We start from the raw sequence: 9,491 nt of genomic DNA on the forward strand, positions 1-9,491 counted from the left end.
ATAAATAAATAAAATAAATAACACAGACAGAATTGCACCAGTTTATAGATCTGGTGTAAAGCTTCAGTAATGAAATGCACATTGGCATCTTTTACTAAATAAATACATTTCCAAAATACTCTCTTTAAAGCCTTAGTATACATTTTAAGTGAGTAATTATACTATTAAAAAAATGAAGACTCTCTGCATCAGCAGTATCTGGTGCAATATGTGCAAGAATCATAAAGCCACATAACTCTCATGTGCAAAGTGCACATTCATTTGGTGTGTCATGAGTTGATAAATGTTTTATTTTGTTACTTGTAAAGAGTAGGCAACTTTATGCTGCACCAGCCCTCTTGTGGGATGCCCATGGGACTCCCTTAAGTCCAACTTCAAAAATATACAATTATGTTTTACCCTTAATATCTCAAAAACTACGGACCAGATTTACAACGAATCACTAAAATCACAATCTGTGGGCCGAGTTCTAGCTTCCTACTGCATTTAGTGTAATTCCGTTCAGTAGTTTTTGCTAAAACCTTTCTTAAGGAAGTCTATGGCTATTGCATGGAAATTTTATGTTACGGGCCCACCCTTTTTTCTATGCCCCAACTTAACAGACCAACCTGAGCCTTTCCTAGTCACAAAGTAGCACCTTTTTGGAAAGTTTTGTGGGGATTCCTCAAACAGTACCAACGTTATTAGTACTACAAAAGAACATTTTCTATGGAAGCACAGTCTTAACTATAACTACCTAGGGTAATATATAATGACTTTACATTATATATAGGGCTCCGGGTTTTATGGTATTTTTGTAATATTTCCGTCTGTATTTAACCTTATTTATTTTTTGCTAATTTTATCTTCATTTATCCATATTTCTTTTGGGTGTTATGGAAAATTGAAGCTGAAATGAGTATATTCCCATATTTATTTACCACTAAGGGGTAGATTTCGATTCGGGAAACTAATCCGTACGACGATTCAAATTCGTAGCCGTTTCCATACGAATCGTACAAATCAGTCCGAATAGCGTAACACGATCCGTAGGTACAAAATACATCCGAATCATTGCAAACCGTAGGAAACACGAGGTGAAATTCGTACGACATAGACCCTCACAGTGCACCATACGAATTGTAAACATGCTGTACGACCCAACAAGTATGATCCGGACCGGGGATTGAGTACGCGATTCGTACGGAAAACGTTGCTTAGAAGCAATTTGTATGGAGAGCCACACATTCACCTACGCACAGTACGCCTAAACTCAAGGGGTGTACCAACGGGGTATACGCACTGTACACAAACAGCCTTGGGGGTACGAACCGTACCCCTACGCACCGAACACCCACAATAATGGGGTGTATGCATGGGACATACACACCGTATTCCTGAAATCCAGGGGTGTACGCACCGTACCCCGATGCACCGTACCCCTGCAATCATGGGGTGTACGCACTGGACCCGGGGGGGGGGCATTTCGTACGCATTTTGAGTCAAAATCTGCTTTTCCAGACTTTTCAGCTCCCGTATCAAGAGAGTCTTACGGAATGTTGTCCAGAAGATTCGTACTAGCTGGGTCGGAAAATGATGCTTCGAGCCGTACGGACATCGCGTACTGCAAGTTCCAAATGTGATCCGTACGGATTCTTGAGTCGTTCGGTCATTGGTACGATTCGTATGGAGAACTGCTTTGGGTGCACATCGTACTACATCGTACGTACGTGGACGGTTCGGATACGATTCGTATGTGAAAAACGCTCCGTACAGCGATTTGGACTGGATTTTACCGAATCGGAATCGGTCCCTAAATATGCACTCATGTTTGAATGCCTACCAGGTTTCAATGCTGTAAACCCCGACAGAAGACAAATCAATACCCTCATGAGAAAATATGCCAATATCAGTATCAAAACTTTGCATATATACTGCTGTTAAAGCCTCTTTACTAAAATTCCTTTCTTTTTTCACCCCCTTACCTATCAATCCACAGTCAAACCATGGCAGTCATTTAAAATTACTCAAAAAGCAACCAAATATCTGTTTTTATTCCCATTTAAAAATAAATGGAGACAAGAAAATAAATGTTTTCTGTCTGTATTTGTCTGTAAAAATCAGTAAAACGTAAAAAAGGGAGCCTTAATTATATATATTGACTGTGAACAAGGGCATCCGCCCGAAACGCGTCAGTTCGCTTTGCTGCCAAGTTTGCCTTAATAAAATCCTTTTTGCCTCATATCGGATTTGTTTGGTCGTCTGTTCCAAACAATTGTCAGTCGATTAACGACTCGATCAGGCCGATATACGGCTCAATGTTACATTGTTAAATGTGTTTTAATATGTTTATACATGTTTGATAATATGAAATGTTTCAGTTTTAATTATGAACTGGGTACATATGGTCTTTGCCGATTTTGCACATTCCAAGATGGCGCTCAAAGTAATACCAATGAGTGGTCCTACCTCACTTTCTGTATGAGAACGCACGCTGCACTCTAAAATGAGCTTCGGTGCAACACTTGTGTTGACACATTGATAAAGGGCTTGACCCGAAACGCGTCTGTGAGAAGTGCTTGAACAATACATTTTGGACAACTGACAAAACGCCCCGCGAGTGCTGCCTTTTTCTTTCCCGGCTGGGGAGGAAACTTGGAGCGGTATCTATACACGGTGCACCACCGTGTCAGCGGCACCCACCGCTAGTGGCCCGTCGCCGTTGGTGCAAACCCGAGCTGGAATATATATATATATATATATATATATATATTTTTTTTTTTTGAAGCAAAGAAATCCTCAATGAAGAAGACGCCGCGCACCACTTTCACGATGGTTTTAGTGCTTTATTTCGTAGGTTTTAATCCCACCCTACGCGTTTCAGACTTTCCCAGTCCTTGGTCATGGTATACAAACAATAGTCCCTTGTTTGTTTTGCAATTTTATACTTATACACCCATCTGCCAGTTGCGATGCATTGTGGGTGTTGTAGGCAGTTGCAGTTATTGTTACATTTATCAACAATTTTCAGATTACTTCGAGCTTGTTAGGAATTCTAATGAATTTTTAACGGATTAGTACCGGTTTAGATTGCCACCAATACTATATTAATTCATACAGTTCTAAAATTAAATACATTCATGATAATAAGCTGATGCTTTATATATTATCACATGTTAGGGTTGATTCATGGCTGAGTGCCAAATTTCTAAAGAATGCCTAAACATCCAATTATTCCACAAGTTCTTAGTATCCAAAAAACTAATAAAAATATCTCAAGATTCTGCTTATCTACCACATTCAAAATAAATCATACATGAAGTATACATTTATGTGAAGCTCATAGTTCGATCAATATTGGTCAAAGTGATCTCATAAGTTTATTATCTCTGTCAGTAATAAGATTTACAGATGCACATACATCTCATCATCCCCATTTAATCCCATGGGGGCAATGGCATCAATCACAAAATAAGATAAGCATGACAAGTCATTATTATGTGATGTTCTGAATTGTCGTGCGACCGGGTAATTATTATCATTATTCACAATTGCCCTTAAATGCTGCAATATCCGGGCGTGCACCTGTAACTTTGTGCTCCCCACGTATCGCAAGCCACAGGAGCACGTCAGGACATATACAGCATACTCAGTGTGGCAATTGTAATTACCCCTAATCACTACTCTGGCTGTGTATATATATATATTCGCAGAACTTCGTTTCAAAATTCAAGCCTGGAAAAACGAAAACGGACCCAAGCAGGTAATTTGCAGTCTTCTTTTATTTTATATAGATATTTACTGATTCAGTAATTGCCATTTATTCCTATGGGCCTCCAGGCCCATAGGAATGAATTGCAATTACCGAATCGGTAAATACAGATTCGGTAAATACCGATTTTTACAGATTTGGTAAAATTTACAGAACAATTACCTACATACCATGTTCCTATTCTTAAATACCGATTCGGTATTTAAAAATAGGTAAATAGTATTTACCTACATCTGGCCCCTTGTGTCACGTAACCCCACATAGACATAAAAGACATATGCACATCTGTAAAAACTGGCTATTCATTGCTAAAAACACATTATAAGCAATATTGTATTTTACCAGCCGGTATTGCTATTTGATCATGTTATAAGTTGAATTGCATTCTTAAAGCAACATAGGACATTTTCTTCATTGTGTGCAGCACAACCATTGTTGATAAATTTGCACCTTTGATGTCTCATATAAGTATATTCTGACTGCATAAATGCATTATCAATCACCATGATTGTGTGATATCACCCCAGATTGCATACATCAAAATTGTTAAAAGCCTAAATGCCTTTTACTAATTATGTACTTCACTTTATCCTTTTCTGCAGTGCAAGATATGTATAACACATTATATAGCTGTGATATAATATTCGCAAAATTATTAGTGGATACAGTTAATTAATTTACTGCCATTAAATGTCACAGATTTGTATATCTAACCATTACCCACTATATTTACTGCTCTATCTAATAGACACCTCTGTTGTGAGTGATCTGATTTTTAGTATTATCTTGATAAAAGGCTCATGGGGTTCTTCATATTCGATTGATGGACTTATAAAAACATGTGTTTTCATTATTTATAGCAGTAATATAGTAGCCACGTTGAACAGTACAGAGCCCTGTATAGTGTGCATATTAAGCAATGGAAAGTGCAAAGTGCTTGAATGATAAAAGTGCAATAGGTGTAAAAATATAAATATCTATATTTCGTTTTTTTAAAAACACTTCTATAAAAAATTTCTAATAAAACACATTTTTTTATGGGTTTAAAAAAAAAAAGAATATTCATAAAAAATATGATATTCATATTAGTGATCATAAGGTGGTATATATGTTATTAATATAGATCAAGAGACTGAGACTGATTGATGTGTATAATTTTCCTTTTGACTTTAGATTAAATTTCATTGAGTGCCTGAATAACTAGTAAATACTAGAGAAAATCATGAAAGGTAATAATGCAAGTCCTCTGTCGTATTAAGACCATTAGGGGTCTTACTATCGAACTCCATAATCCTGTGAGTTTCTAGTTGTCTCAATTTGAATTCTCTGTTACAACCGCGAGAGAGTATCAGAATTGCAGCTACCACAAAGTATTTTAAGCATCTCAAGTCATTATTATGTGTGGCCTTGAAATGGTGTGCTACTGGATAGTTGTTGTCATTATTTACTACTGCACGCAAATGCTGTAGAACCCGTGTATATACCGGGAGTTTTTTACTGCCTATATAATTCAGATTGCAAGTTCATGTGAGGACATATATTCCAAATTATGTGTGGCATGTGAAGTGCCCTCTTATTGTGAGTGGCTGTGTACTGAATGGGACAGTATAGTGAGTAGTTTTGCTGCTAAATTTACATGCTCTGCATGTTGAGCATTTAAAGAAACCACTCATAGGCTTTAACCATGTAGTAGCCATAGTGAGTTCTGGACTATTTTTGACTAGTTCTGTCCTCATTGATTTAGCTCTTCTAAATGTAAGTGTGTGAGCTGTAGGTAAAATCTGCGCTAACACCCCATCTGTGCGCAAAATAGTCCAATTTTTCTTGATGATGGCATAGACTTGTCTCTGTTGCTGACTGTAGGTGGTAAGTAATTAATCTGGGAGGAGTTAAGTCTTCCTTGCTATTCTCTACACTGTCTAGTACCCTTAGTCTTTGTTCTAAGAGGGAATCTCTTGACCGTAATGTGGCCGTATGAATTGCTTCCTTCAGTAGTGTATCATTATATCCCCTCATTCTGAATCTTTCTAGAGCTCCTTGTGCACATTTCTCATATTCCTCTTCTGTGCTACAAATTCTTTTTAACCGCAAAAGCTCTCCACATGGAATGCTTGCGATTAAATGTTGTGGGTGGGAGCTACTGGCATGTAGGGTACAGTTGCCTGCTGTTGGCTTTCTATGTAGTGTTGTGTGTATTTCATTGGCTGCTATATATACTGTTGTGTCTAAGAAATCAACACTGACACTATCTATATGTGATGTGAACTTCAAATTTCTATTGTTGGTATTAATTTGTGAAATAAACAGTTCTGCACTGTTGATATCACCATCCCATATAATATAAACATCATCAATATAGTGATACCAATTAACTACATGCGTGTCCACTATTTGTATATGTTGCCCCCTGAGAGCCTGTTCCTCCCACCAACCCACGTGTAAACACGCATAGCTGAGGGAGAAATAGGCTCCCATAGCAACTCCTCTCAATTGCTTATAGACTTGTCTGTCAAACATAAAAAAGTTATTAAAAAGACACCATTTGATTAACTCCAATAAAAATATGTTATGATTATAACAATTCAATGGTCTTTTATCCCAAAAATGTTTGACTTCTTCCAATCCTCTTTCATGCTCTATGCTCGTGTAGAGCGATTCAATGTCTAAAACAATCAATAGGTATCCTCCTTTCCATGTTATTTGTTTCAATTTTTTGAAAAAGTCTCCCGTGTCTTTAATAAAAGTAGGAAGCTTTAAAACATGAGATTGGAGAAAATAGTCTATATAGTGACTAATGCATTCCTCCTATAGCCGATATGATTGGTCTTCCAGGCACAGGAAAGATCTCTTTATGTATCTTGGGGATCAGATACATAATGGGCATCACAGGGAATTCTTTGTAGAGAAAGCTATATTCCTGATTAGAAATGAGTCCCTGTCTTTTGTAACTCATTAACATCTTCTTCACAGTGACTTTTGCTTCGGTGTACTCTGTTATTGAAGATTTAATATAACATGTGGTATCACTCAATTGGCGTTGAGCTTCTTCTTTTATAGTCACTGCGAGGCCAGATCACCAAGTTGCCCCCTTTGTCTGATTTATTAATTGTGATTTGTTGGTTGTTTTTGAGTTTGGTGATAAGCTTCTCACATTCCTTCTCCTGATGTTTTATTTTGTGCTTTTTGCGCTTGTTATTTACCCTGTGGTACAGAACTTTAAGATCTTCAACTGTTCTTTCGTGGAAGATGTCAATTGCCTCCTTTGGCATCGTAGGACAAAACATAGATTTGTTCTTGAACGGGCTCATACCCGCACTGGGCTCTATAAGATTCAATGTATTGACTCTTTCTTGTGTAGAGTTGATATCTGTATTTTCAAGCACAGTGGTATTGTGCGCCCTTAATTCATGCATAGTGGCCAACATCCCAGCGTCTGATGCTTCCAAATTGCCAATAGTATCATCTTTCCTTGAATCATCATTGATATTAATCTGATGTGTAGAGCTGTCTTTGATAGTAAAAAACTTTTTTAGATTCACATTTCTGATGCATAAGAAAATGTCCACTCTTGTTTTACTGTAGCTAAAGCTACTTTCTGGGCACAAAGAAAGCCCAGGGGCCAAAAGTTGATTTTCTCCTTTGCTCAGGGTGACCCTGGACAAATGGAAAGGGGCGACCATTCGGTCCCCCCGAACGTATGGTGGAGTACCACGATCCCCCCGGGAAGCCATCTTGGGCGGGAGGCGAGTCTCGGCTGGTATGCCCGAAGCGGCGTAGCCGGGGCGCGCCTTTTTCCCGCCCTAGAGTGGGCTGGCCTAGACACCGACGCGGCCGGCCACGCCCTCGGAGGCAGGCGGGGGCGGGTTTACGCCCGCCCTGAAGACGGATAAAAGGAGCGGAAGCCAAGAAAGCATCCTCTTGTTCCTGTGCTCTGAAGCTGCACCTCCCCGCTGCACGTGAGCTCGAGACGGAACGAAGAGCCAATTTTGAGCGTTGTAATCTTTCTTTTGTCTTACAGATATCCCGTCTGAGAATGCCCAAGAAAGTCGGAAAGCGGGTCGGTACCGAGCAGATGCAGATTCGGGAGGACCGAAACGGCCTTTGCAGGCCTTTGCAGGGAGCAGTCCCCGGTGGAAAAAGCAAGAGGCCCAGAAGGGGAGCACTTGGGGGAGACACCCCGGTTCCCGATACCCCACGTGAGGAGCCAATCCCGGTGCCGAAAGAGGGGAATCCAATCCCTGTGGTGGTCACCCCCGTGAACAGGGAGGATATGCCCCCCGAGTTAGCGGCACAATTGGCAGCGTGGTTGGGAAACGATAGCGAGGGCACCACAGCTGACGACGCCCGGGCAGTAATGAGGCAACTGCGGGAATCTAGGGAGGCTGCGAAGGCAACATCTTCTGTTCCCCCACAGGTTCCGGCGGCTGGAAGTACAGCAGGCCCAAGTTCGGCGACAAGCGCGGGGTCTACTTCAGGTAAGCGGCCATTACCGATTGCGGGGGAGGGGTCTGTACCTTCTCGAAGGGAGAAGATTGCCCAGCATGTCCCACTAGAAATTAAGGAATTGATTTGGGCGGATAAGTATGTAAACATGTTTTCATTGCTTACCGACCATTACGAGATAGAGCATGTGAAGAGCCAAAAGGAGCTCATGCATCCGAGTGTTTGGCGCGCAAAAATGGCCGCCTTTAAGGTCGACGAGAACATTGGTACTTGGGGCAGAGCGTGGGGCATATTTACCTCCATCATGGGCGAGCGCAGGCCCGAGTTGCTGACCGAGTTACCCATTTATCAGTCGCGTATTATGGAGTATTTTGTGGCATATGGGGGCAATCAGTGGTTCTGCTATGACAATCTTTTTAGAAAAGCTAAGGAACACAACCCATTGTTGACTTGGGATTGTTACGACTCCGTGTCATGGCAAAAAATGGAGAGTACAGGAATGTTGAAGGTACCATTGGTAGGGAGTAACGGAGGAGAATCTTCCCGCCAAAACTCTGGGACGCCCTTTCGGACGGGTGCAGGTAATGAGTACCACTCGAAGCCGAGTGGCAACACAGGGAAAAGGGGGATCTGTTGGAATTTTAACAGAGGGAAATGCACGAGGCCCCAGGGGTCATGCAAATTCAGACACGAGTGTGGGGGGTGTGGGCAGCCATCCCATCCTGAGTCCTTGTGCAGAGCCAAAACGGGTGATAACGGTGGTAAAGGAGGCGCCAAACAGGTCTGATATAGTCCGAGGGGCGCCTTTACCTACCCCGATTGATACCATGGCAATGATTCCTTGGCTCAACGAATACCCGGATCATGCTTCCGCTGGGGTGTTGCGAAACGGGTTCTCATATGGTTTCCGCATCCCAGTGGGGGATTTTCAGGGTGTAGCAAACTGTAAGAATCAACTGTCGGTCTTGCAGCCCGCGGCGGTGGTACAGGTAAAGATTGGGAAGGAGGTGACTCGAGGTCGTGTTGCCGGTCCATTCGATTTGCCACCTGTTGCTAACTTTGTTTGTTCCCCTCTAGGGGTGGTCCCCAAGAAGGACCCGGGTGAGTTTCGGCTGATACATAACTTGTCAGCCCCACGTGGTCTTTCCGTGAATGACGCGATAGACCCGGAAGTGTGTTCAGTGCGGTACGCATCTTTCGATGAGGCCGTAGCCATGTTGAATCGCCTGGGGCCCGGGGCGCTGATGGCAAAATCAGACATCGAGTCAGCGTTCCGGTTGCTCCCGGTACATCCAGA

The sequence above is a fragment of the Lissotriton vulgaris genome, chromosome 3_1 (genome assembly GCF_964263255.1).
Source record: "Lissotriton vulgaris chromosome 3_1, aLisVul1.2, whole genome shotgun sequence".
Lineage (NCBI taxonomy): Eukaryota > Metazoa > Chordata > Amphibia > Caudata > Salamandridae > Lissotriton > Lissotriton vulgaris.